The sequence below is a fragment of the Drosophila ananassae genome, chromosome 2L (genome assembly GCF_017639315.1).
Source record: "Drosophila ananassae strain 14024-0371.13 chromosome 2L, ASM1763931v2, whole genome shotgun sequence".
Taxonomy (NCBI): Eukaryota; Metazoa; Arthropoda; class Insecta; order Diptera; family Drosophilidae; genus Drosophila; species Drosophila ananassae.
In genome coordinates this window covers 1,747,742-1,759,145 of record NC_057927.1, presented here as the reverse complement: position 1 = coordinate 1,759,145, position 11,404 = coordinate 1,747,742, and the positions used below count along the sequence as shown (strand labels likewise).

Genomic DNA, 11,404 nt, shown 5'->3' with positions numbered 1-11,404 from the left:
ATTTATAAAAATGAAATTTCAAACTTATTTTCAACTGTGTTGGATAAAGGGAAGGACAACCGGGAAATTCAATTGCCGGTTTGTCCTTCGACGCGACAGGAAGAAGTCGCGGATGGAGGACGTCGGGGTAATGATGGGGTAAAAGGTCCCTATTCTCGCTTGAAGTACGAAAGTATGTTACATCAAGAGTACTTAGGACACGCCCCTTTTACGAACTTTTCTCCTGTTAATGACAGTGCCGTATACCATATTCCGTACGTACGATTTTTGTTGCATACTTTCCGGCACCGCCGGAAATGAGTGTTTGGGAAATACAATTTTATCTACTTTCACTGGTCTGCAAAGGATACCAACACACGCACACTCACATTTACGTTGAGATGAGTATGTTGTATCCATTTTTTGTGGCTGAGCATTGAACGCAAAAAAATGTTGTGTTCAACCCATAATTTATTCACATAGGAGCGTCATAAACATAAATTCGGCTCGCCGGGCTTGTGTCCTTTCATCAGTGATAATAATGTCGCATTTGAGCGGTCCAGGCTGAAAATTGGCCAGCCAGCGATTCGAGTACAATGACCAGCGAAACGAACACAGACATCTACGTCATCTTTGGGTAAAGCCCCCTTTCCTTCAGACCTCCAGACGTTAAAATCGAAAATTTTGCTTTCACCCTTCTCAACTTCAAAAGGGCATCAATTTTTAAGGTTTTTCGCTCGTGCCTTGGCTTTGGCGGCTGATATGGTGCCATATCTTTCGATTTTCATCGCCATTGTATCGAACACAGAATTATCTCGGTATAAACACTATACACAAGTATATAATACACACACGCCACGAAGCTGCCGGTTCACGTGGCGTATGTGTAATATTTTCGTTAAAACCAAACACACCCTTGCTTTAAAGAAAAAAGCGTGCTTTTAGCTGCTTTTGTCAACGCAACCAACGCTCGTATCTAGGAGGATTATGGAAACTTGTTTAAAAGAGTTGCCAAAGACAACAGATATGAAAAGAGGATATAAATAAAATATCAAAGTTCCGTATAAAACAAATATACAGAGTCATTGCGCCACTTGGTGGATTTAAAGAGTGGAATTTTAATGTGATTGTTGGGTAGAAATTGTGCTTTTCAACTTTTGGGTAAAATGCTTAAACTTGTGCAGATATGAAATTTTTGCACATTTTGGCCTGCACATTTCGGTTGAATTTAATTCCGTTCGACAGAGCATAGAAGACATGGAGAAAAACACTTCGAAAATGCATGCAATTTTACTAATTCAATATGAACATTTGAGTCGTGCGACAGAAAAACGGAATAGTCAACTGTTTCGTGTCCTTTGTGAGCGATCCGGTCTCCGGTCAAAACTTTTTCATGGCGTTTTCCGTTTCGGTCTTATTTGGTTTTCTTTCGCTTTTGCCGCCATTGCGCTTCCGGCAAAGCAATTAAAGATACATTTTCGCAAAATGAGCGCTAACGAATTTAATAATTTTCATTCAAATGCCCCAGCGGAATGAGCCAATGCACCGCCATTGGAATACAAAAAGTAAAAAAAAAATGCGATTCCCAGGGGGTATTTAGATTAAATAACTTGGTGAAATGTTACCGCAATTCCTGGCGCTTTCATTAGGCCGCATAATTTATAGGTGCAGTAATCGCATTCCACCGCAGCCACCGAAAAAGTGGCTGCCGAACCACAAACATTCAAATTGATTACGTTGCGTATACGCAACATTTGGCACCTATCGCGCCCGTTGAGGTCTTTTAGCCACACAAATATTGTCGTTTGACGCTCTTTTTTTCTATTTCGGTTTTGGGTTATTCGAGCCATGCTATCGTCTGTGGGCTGTGTCATGATTGTGCGGTTGGCTGGTTTTGCTGCGAAGGCGGGACCTTTAAGCCAGGTTAAGTGCTCTCGCACCTACGCAACGCGTGAAAATTGAAAACCCAATCCGAATGGTGTGACAATCAGGCAGCAAGGACATGGCTATGAAACGAGCCCAGCAATTACCAATTTCGATATGCGCAGGCAGACACGGACAGACAGTTTCCGTACCATAAAAGTGTCCAAGGATAACATAGAAAGATACAATATTGATGGCTCGTTACCAGCAAATTGTATAAAAATCTCATTCCTCCCCTTCGATGTCCGTCGTTTGCTTTATTTGCTGAAACACTTTTTATGGCTTGCCCGGCTGTCATAAAGATGCCCTCGACCATTGTCCGTGACCATGGATCTTCTGACCAGCAGACTAGCCAGCCAGTCAAGTGGCATTTTACGGATTGGCAATCGGCCATGGGTTGTGTTCTGCTCAATGTCTTTTTTTTTTTAATAAAATTTAGAGATTTAAAAATAATTATTAAATAGCCCTGAAGTTGGACCTGAATTTCTACAACATGTTTAGTTTAATCCAAAATGTACATCCAAAGCAAAAATATTTATGCCATGTTTTTGGAATATTTACACATCCGACTGTCGACTGTCGATTGTAGTTCCGGGAAAACAACTTCAATAAAATTAAGTTTCCAACATTGCTTTCCCCTCACAAAAAGGAACAATATATCTATGACAGCAACACGTGGCAAGAAAAGCCTGCTAATGTGTGCTGGTGCAATGGATATTATTCAGTACCGAACAAGAGAAATATTCAACGGAATTCGCATACAATTTAAAACCAGATTAGCCGAAGTTCATAGCAGCATTCCGAGAATGTAAAAATTCCAACAGCACTTTGGGTTCAGTGTCACGTAGTATCTGAATTTGATGTTTGTGTGTTTGACAAATGCTGGGCCTTATCTTACTGCCCGTGTCCGCTGACCTTTCCTGTCTGGAATTCTTAAGCAGTTCGCAAAATAGTCACTTATATAATATTTTATGTAGCGGTGAGGTCCGCCTGATAACTGAAAAGATTTTCTTTTTGGCATGAATTTCGCTGAACTAAGGCTCGGTGGGATACCTTTAATTACAGCGTCTTGTTGTGGTGGCCACCTTCTGCTGACTGCTACTTTATGGCCGTAATTTCGTTGAAAACTTTCGGCGTTGCAGTAAATTTCTCACAAAGCACACTTGCATAATGGCCGTCGACAGCAAAGATAAAGAGACACGGCAGCAAAAGCTAGATAGATCCTATACACCAAAGAAAAGTTTGGCCGAAAATAATCAAACAATTTATGGTTTGGATTTGTTGGAGGATGTTATTTTAAAAAAACAAGTCAGCAAGTGTTATATTTCTAAAACCTATAACCATTAAGCCTCGTATCTGTATCTCAAAATAAGAGTTTTCTTTCGTCACGCAGAAAGCGAAAAGAACATAGAAAGTTTGGAAGATGAAAAATACGCCCCAAGCGATTAAGGAGCCTCCCTTCCCTCATTTTTTTGTCTCATAATTGATTTTGTTTGAAATATTTTGTCCAAGTGTAGGGCAACACCAGCCACAGTCAAAACCGCAAAATGTTACGCCCCCGGGCACATATACTCCCACATAGACAAACACAAACAGAAACGCACAGCGACACTCACACAGGTGGCCGAAAAATTTACTGTACACACTGTTCTGTCAAGTCGCGTGTTGTAATTTTCATGTGTTGGCAAAACGGAAACGGAACAACAAAATACCAAAGCTAACATACACACACACACATACAGACGAGTAGCCAAGCAAACAGATGCGAATAGGGGGAGGAAGAAGGGGAGAACAGCAGCGAACGATAATGGAAGGCATTAAAGCAGATTACTTGCCAAGCCAAAATGGCAGAAGGCCGGTGGTTGTTGAAATTAAAGGAAAGGACTCTATTCAAGTATGCGCGAAAAGGCACGGGATTGATGAAGACGGGTCACTAGGCGTCAACTGCAATCAGTTTTGTCTCTTACTCGTACAGGGTTCCCATTCCCAGACTAATTTTAATTGTTTCCTTCTTTTTGGGTCACAGAGTCCAAGGACAGTGTTGATTCCTTAGCTGAATTAAAGCTAAATGGAGTTTAGTTTTAAAAAGTTTGAGAACAAAATTAAAGAATATGGTTGGCTTCTAACACTATAAGGAAGGTGTCAGTTTCTTTTTACTCTTTTATTTTAGACCCATATTAGTACTACTACTATTATTAATTTTCTTTTTATTAGCTCTTATTACGTCAACTCTGGCTGAAATGGTTATAACCCACACACTTGCACGCCCTCACATACACATTTAGCCACTCGAGTTAAAATTAAGAAGACGAATAAGAGACGAAAAGTTGTTCCAGGGCAATTTGTTTAATGAAATCATCAAATTAAATAAAATGTGCGGCCCGAAAAGTGTAAGTGTAAGCAATTTGCCACTGCCTCTGTTGTTCTTGCTGCTTGTGTCATGAAATATAAAACCACACTGCGACATGGCCTAAACCCCACGGCCCTTTCCAGCGCCCAACACGTGCCCACCCACTCAGACCACAGTCAGATAGACCCACAAACACATTCAGAATCTAAGTTCACTGAAAAGTATGAATCCAAGAAAGGTTTTTCGAAACTATACTCGGAAAAAATAAGGATATTGTTTTACCTTTTTCCCCAAAAATTCCTCCTGGTATTTAGAAATTTATGTAACAGTTTCTAAATACTACCTAAAAGGTAGGCTAGGTAAAGAATCAAATTCTAATAATGTTTTATGTACATTTCTTTCAGTGCCTGGAAACGTAACCAAAGTCAGAACCCTAACTTTGATGGCTTGGATGCTCGGCGCGTGTTGGACGAATGCTCGCACGTCTCCTAGGCTGCCATTTTGGCCATGTTTTTAGCGCAAATAGCCCATCGCCCATCTTCTATATTTTGACACCGAAATTCCCCCCCTGGCGTTTCAATTACATTATTAATCACATCAGTCGCAGGTCTTATTTTAAGCATTTTGCCGCCCCCGGCCTCGAATATTCTTTCTGGGCAATAAATTCGCCGGCCAACGAAACTTTTTCAATTAACACAGAATTATGCAAATTGAGTGGCTGCCAAAGTCGGAGCTATAGGAGTTGCTTAGATAGAGATAAGACAAATGGCGTTGGCATAGATTTTTGGCATCTACGCCTGGCCTGGTCCACCCACTGATATTTTAAAAGGATGGGTACTGGGTGTGGTTACTGGGTAAGTGGCTAAAATTATGACCTACCACAACAGGCGATGAACGCCTGGCTTAGGGTATTGGCGGTTAAATTATCTTGGAAAATTTATAATTGCTTCTGAAATATTATAGCCTTCCTTGAAGTGCATTGATGCTCGTTACAAGGCAAACGAAATAATGGCTTAAGCACTTGAGTGATGTTTAAGTTATGTGACTTACCAATTTCATAGATGTTAAAATTTTAGTTTCACTAAATTGTCCGTTAAGTTTGTAAGATTCTAGAGCATGCTTGAAGTACAGGTGATGCTGTTAATGACGGCTAATGGGAATTGTAAATGCAGTTTGACACTCATTAGGAAGTTGCCTTTGGGACCAATAAATTAAGTGAAATTCAGACAATGTCAAGGATATACCATCACTTCAGTGTAATATGAATGAAGGGGTAATAGTGCAATAGCAATTTGGAATTTAGATAGGCTACGAATTTTATGTTTTCCTCGATTTTGGGCTTTTCTAAAAAATTAAAAATTTTGATTTTGTGTCCGACTACGTGAAATTACTACTGAATAAAACACAAAAATTTAGATTCGTATATACTTTCATATTTTAAATCCAAAACAACTTTCACCTCTTATTTAGTTGTGTAGTGCCATGTGCTGTGTGCATTCTAGAGCAGTCGTGATGCGAGAGGAGCCAACTTGCTGCATTCATCAGGACGAAGACGTCTGGGTCTGAGTTTGCGGCTGCCGCTTCCAGACGGCAAGTGTAAATGAGTGGTGAAGTGAGGGCGCGAAGCATGGAGCTGTCTCGTTACGCTCCTTAATTTATGCATTGTGCGGGGACAAATGATGCATTGTTTGCCATGGCAGTACGCGCTCTGTCTGATGGCGGCTAGGGTTCCCCGCAACGACTGTTGCAATCCAGGATCTGGCTCTGACGCTACGGAAATTAATTAAAGCCCTTAAGAAAAATACCATTTCTTATGCGAAATCTTTTATTTAGTAGATATTTTATTTTTATTATTCCAAGCTCAAGCAGTTAATGAATTTCACACCATTTTATTAAATTCTTTGACTAAATTGGTTAAGAACAGAGCAACTGCTTACCACCTCAGTTGCCGCTAAATTGCGCAAAGTTGTATCCTTAAGATGGAGCAACCCAAGCTGCGGCGAAGCTCTCTTCCCCTTGGGTCGCCACAGAAACTCGCAATTAAGTTAGTGGCTTTCTTTCCTGCCACCTGCAGCAACAGCTCATTTAATGTGCAAGGGAGCCTTTAGGAAACACTTGCAGGAGCATTTGTTGGGGTTCAGAGTCAAAAATTTTACTTAAAAATATGTGTAAAATACTCGAAAAGGGTTTTCCCGGTTCAAGATCCAGCCATCTTAATTATTATTTGCCAATCTTTAAGAAGAAACACGTTTTCCATGACAGATGGCTATTTACCATTGTGCGGAAATGGAGAGACAGGCCGATTGTTATATCGATTCGTCTGATGACGTACATCCTTCGAATGTTTGTTCGCTTCTGGGAATTTGGCTTTAAAAGCAGTTATCAATTGGCCATTATATGCTCTGAGTATTCACGGCTCTGTTTGAATTAAATGTACCGGCTGGTCCGGACAGACATTCATTTCTTTTGCGCATAAATCAGACGAGAATTGCGTTAAAATGCTCCTCCAATTGATTTACTGTTGACTTATTGTTGTTTTCATTTCATTTCGGTTCGGTTCAGTTGCTTGTGGAAAATTCATACTTGCGATCTCTCCCGCATATTTCCTTTAGGCATTTTCCATTTATTTTCCAGGCTGACTTTGGTAAATATTACATAATGGTAAGCGAAACAAAAAGTGAAGCCTGTTTCAAGGCGCATACAGTTTTTTTTACTTACCCATCTGAGTTGCTTCTTTGGCGGTTTTTTTTAATAGCAATAATAAAAATTAATTTTTTTAAAATATTTTGATTGATTTATTCGTGAATAATATATTTGATTTAATTGGTTCATGATTCAACTGTTATTAATTGTGACTTTATTTCGTTTAGTGACTCACCTTCCTAGAAACAACATTTTTTGTTTCCTGCACACCTGACAGCACTGAAAATGGCTCCGCCTCCTTGTTTATTTAACATTGATTTATGCATCGAGTGTTTTAAATGTGGGCGTGCTATTTATGGGCCTTGACCGATGTTCGTTCGTCTGCCGCCGTTTTTGTGCTTCTTGCACTTGATTTGTGGCTTGTCCTGGTCTCCCGAACACAGAGACTGGGACTCACACTAAGCACACAAAGCAAAAGTCAGGCCCGGGACTCTGGACTGGACAAGGCGTGTCCTGGCGAAAGGTCACTTGATGTATGGGAACCTTAGCTTCTTGGCGCAGCTCAGCTAGTTTGCATATTTGGCTACTGCTGTGTCAGCAGTGAAAATCACTTCAAATATTATGGTTTTCGTCTGCCAGCCAGCTAGCCAGCCAGATTTGTGTCCAAAAAGTTCGTGACAAATTTGATAAGACTTTGCTGCTCATTTGTAAGCCATGTTTGCTGCCTTGCTGCTTTGTCTCCTTGGTTTCTGCTGCATTGCATTTGACTGTTGATTTTCTCATCAACATAATAAATGAGCAGCGCTTCTACGTCTGGAAATGTTTTTGAAATGATTTGAGGGCGTATATTTAACCTGGACCTGAATCAAGGGAATGGGATAAAGGCCAGGGAGGGCTTGTCCAAATAGATTTAACATTATTTTTTGCTAACTGCTTTAATTTAATTTTCAATACCCAAACACCCAGCACCAGTTAACTCATTTAATTATTTCAACGTAACCAATGACTTTAATGGAGTCAAATTGCTAAAATCAATGGAATTAATTTGTCAGTGCACCATTTCAATTAGATCTGTCTGAGAGACAGTAAACCAAATGCAAATGTGGAGCAGGCCACATGTCGAGCCGCCAAGAATCGCCAATTTAATGTCGGTTAAAGCTGCAAACATGGGTAACACCGTTACCCAGCTGGGGGCCATCGAAATGTATGGCCAAAGTAACGATTGCCGCTGCCATGTGTACGCGTGTTGCTTCAGTAGACCGTAAGCTACATGCCAGACGTTGCACCCTCTCCCACTCCCCAAGCGACTTCTCCTCGATGGGAAACCCTCACGGATCCCCAGAAATCTCCTAGAATCTCCAGCTCCGGCCATGTGCCGCCCAACGTCAAGGGTGGCATGCCAACAGCTGGCTTGAGATTCCTTTGTGTGATTTGTTCGGGAACGGATGTTGGCAACATGTCGCCCGAATTGCAGACACGGTCTTTTCTAACGACCGTCCGATTTTAGCCGCTTCCGAATAGTTGGAATGGCTTCACTTCTTGTCGACGATTGTTTGCCATTTAATTCGCATTCGTATTCGCCAGATATCACGTAATTGAATTCATTTCGTCCGCAGATGGTTGAATTTTAAGCATTTGCCTTGGTTATCAGCTAACCGCGTTGTAGCTGAAATGGAAACATTATTGGTTAATGCTTCTATATGGAAAAAGTAATGTAATTTATTCATACTCGGATTCGACGTGACTTGAACGAATCATAGGAATCCAAAAGGAAATTTCGAAAGGGACCTAAAAGTCACTTTCAAAATCATTCAACACTTGGATACATTGTAAGTTACAATTTCAAATTTTTATGAAGTTCTACATGAAATTCCGTTATAAAGTTAACCATTTTGCAATTTTAAATCAATTATTAAATAATGGAAAAGTTTCATCGTCCAAAAAGTATGATAGAATGTTGCCAGCGGACATTAAAAAACTTTTCCCCACCTACATGTTATGTCCTCTTGGAACACATGTTGTGTTTTTTTTTGTGGCTTAAAGTTTTAATTTTAAAAATATCCTTAAATATTTGTGACTTAAGGTTCTGTCAGAAATTATACATACAAAAGTCAGTTACTTTCTCTGAAGTGGAAATGCCATTTAATAAGAATTATTGTTTACTGGTGCGACTTTTGGATGTGAGTCAACAAATAATTTTCTGCGAAATTAAAATGACTTTATTCTTGGAATCAGGGAATTTTCGATTGGCTCCAGTGTTAATTAAAAGTGAAAAGAAAATACACAGTGGTTTTTTGAGAACTTAATTGATATTCACATGAAACAATACCCTCATAAAAAATTCGTGGGTATCCTTTAATTTTGAATTGATTTTCTGTGAAAAAACAGTGTTAAAGAGCTCTTTATCAATACTTCTTTTTTCCTGGAACTATTAATGTGAAAAATTACCTGTTAGGAGGCTAAGTGGTTACGATTTAATTGTGTAGCTGTCATTGATAATACATTTTTTCGATTATTATATTAAAACAACTAATTGATAGAATTTATTGGCCCATAAAAATGTAGTTTTCATGAATACAAATTTGTTTAATTTGCGAATGCCTGCATTTTAATAACTTATGTTATCCAATGACTAGCCCCAAATTGGCAGGTGCAATAATTGAAATAATAAAATTAATAAACTAATTAATTTACTAACTGCGCATTAAGAGCTTAAACAAATGGAAATGCTAAGAAAAACCAAATATATTATATTTGAAAATGACATCGTTAACGTCCAAAAGTGTCAGTGGTGAGACAATGGAAAGCAAGCTAGAAGGAAATCCAAGTTGCTCCTCGTCTTCGGTTGTCAATTGCAAAATATTTTCCAAGGACACATTGTCAGGACCCCAAGCCAATGCTAATTAATAAACTTTACTCCGAACCGGAGAGAAGCACTTGGAAACTGTTGCAAACTGTTTCTGTTCGAACGGAGAGTGGTGTTGCCTTGCACGAGTGGCCTCAATTAATAGCATGGATCTATGTAAATTGGCTTAATTTCAATTGACCAACTCAACTCTATGGTAGTTTCAGCTCCACTGACGTCAAACCGGAGGAAGTGGCTCTATTGAGTAAGGACCAGAGGACTGGTGGCGCTAAATCCCAAACAAATTATCGTAGACACGTTTTGGTGTGCAAACAAGATGCCGGGACATACACATCCCGGGATTCAGCTATTAAATTCTGATACTAGGGTGAATTTCAAGTAATTTTACTAATTCTGGGAACCGCTTTAAGAACAATTACCCGAGGATATCGTGGAAGAGTGCACTCGAAAAATAGGGAAACAATATTGTTTCTTATAAAAGCAAATGGAAAGTTTATCATATTTAGCAATAAATATTAAATAATTTTTAAATGACTCTCTATTTATCCAAAAATATGGATTTACATTTACATTTATTACATTTATATAGAAGTTTTTCTTCAGTGTAAAAGATGGCAGGCTTTGGGATCTCAAAAGCCAAACCGGAGACTGAGATTCTGCCCGAGATGGGTTCAAGCTCAATGCGCCATGTCCATGGCCAAGGCTAACACGGTTTATTGTTTTGGCCACTGCAATTGGCCGAAATATTTCGAGTTATTTTTGGCTCTCGACTTGTGGCGCAGCTAATCTTGAGTTGTCTGCTTTTGGGGGATTCCGACTTTTGTTTAGTTTTCGTCGCAGAAAAAAATAAATAAAGGAGAATAAAGGGTGGGCTGGCTCCGCTTCAAGTACATTGAGTACATCGAGGCCATAAAGCAAACACTTTTAGTTTGTTGAACTGTGACCGGAGGTCGGGGCTTCTCTAATTCGCTGTCAAAAAGTGCTGGCCCCAAAAATGTTGAAATGCCAGTGCCAGCTGTTGGATTTTAAACTGCCCTGGGTCCCCACTACCACTTGTTATTTTAATTTGCTGAATTGTTCTGTGGCCGAGGACAGATGCTTTAGATATTACAGCAACAGTTTAGCTTTATGCTTGCCACTTTGGGTTGCGTCCTCTGCACATCAAAGATAACAAGTTCTCAACCACATTTTTCACTTGTGGGCCACCGATTCGAATTTAATTAAATTTCTAGCCTCGACCGGGTGACCATGCAGCATATAAAGTAAAAATCGGACAAAAATCCGACACAAAATAATATTTATTTGGCATTTCTCGAGCAAGGCAAGAGTTGACCTGACTCCCTGTCAATGGCAACAAAAAAATCAATTGGGTTCATCGAAACATCCAGTCAAGAATTGAGGAGCCTGAGGGTGAGGGGGCACGAACGATAAATAAACACATAAGCCGTCCATGACGGTCCTTTGGACCGTGTTTACACAACTTTAATTGAAGGCCCACACAAGGATACTTGAATTGTTGAGCAACTCGACCACATTTTTTGAATCAATTTTTAATTGAACCTAAACTGAAGTGATTTTGCACACACTAATTTGTTTATAGTTTTTTTTTGCAATTTATAGTGGTATTTTAATTTAAGAGGAGA

General features: G+C 39.5%; 1 long non-coding RNA gene across 1 annotated transcript; it reads left to right on the top strand.

Annotated features, from left to right (window-relative positions):
• Positions 1 to 8,702: 8,702 nt before the first annotated feature.
• LOC123257188 lies at positions 8,703 to 11,268 on the top strand. Its single transcript, XR_006507181.1, has 3 exons — positions 8,703 to 8,839; positions 9,532 to 9,917; positions 9,968 to 11,268. It is a non-coding gene; the product is annotated as an uncharacterized LOC123257188 (long non-coding RNA).
• The last annotated feature ends 136 nt before the right edge of the window (positions 11,269 to 11,404 follow it).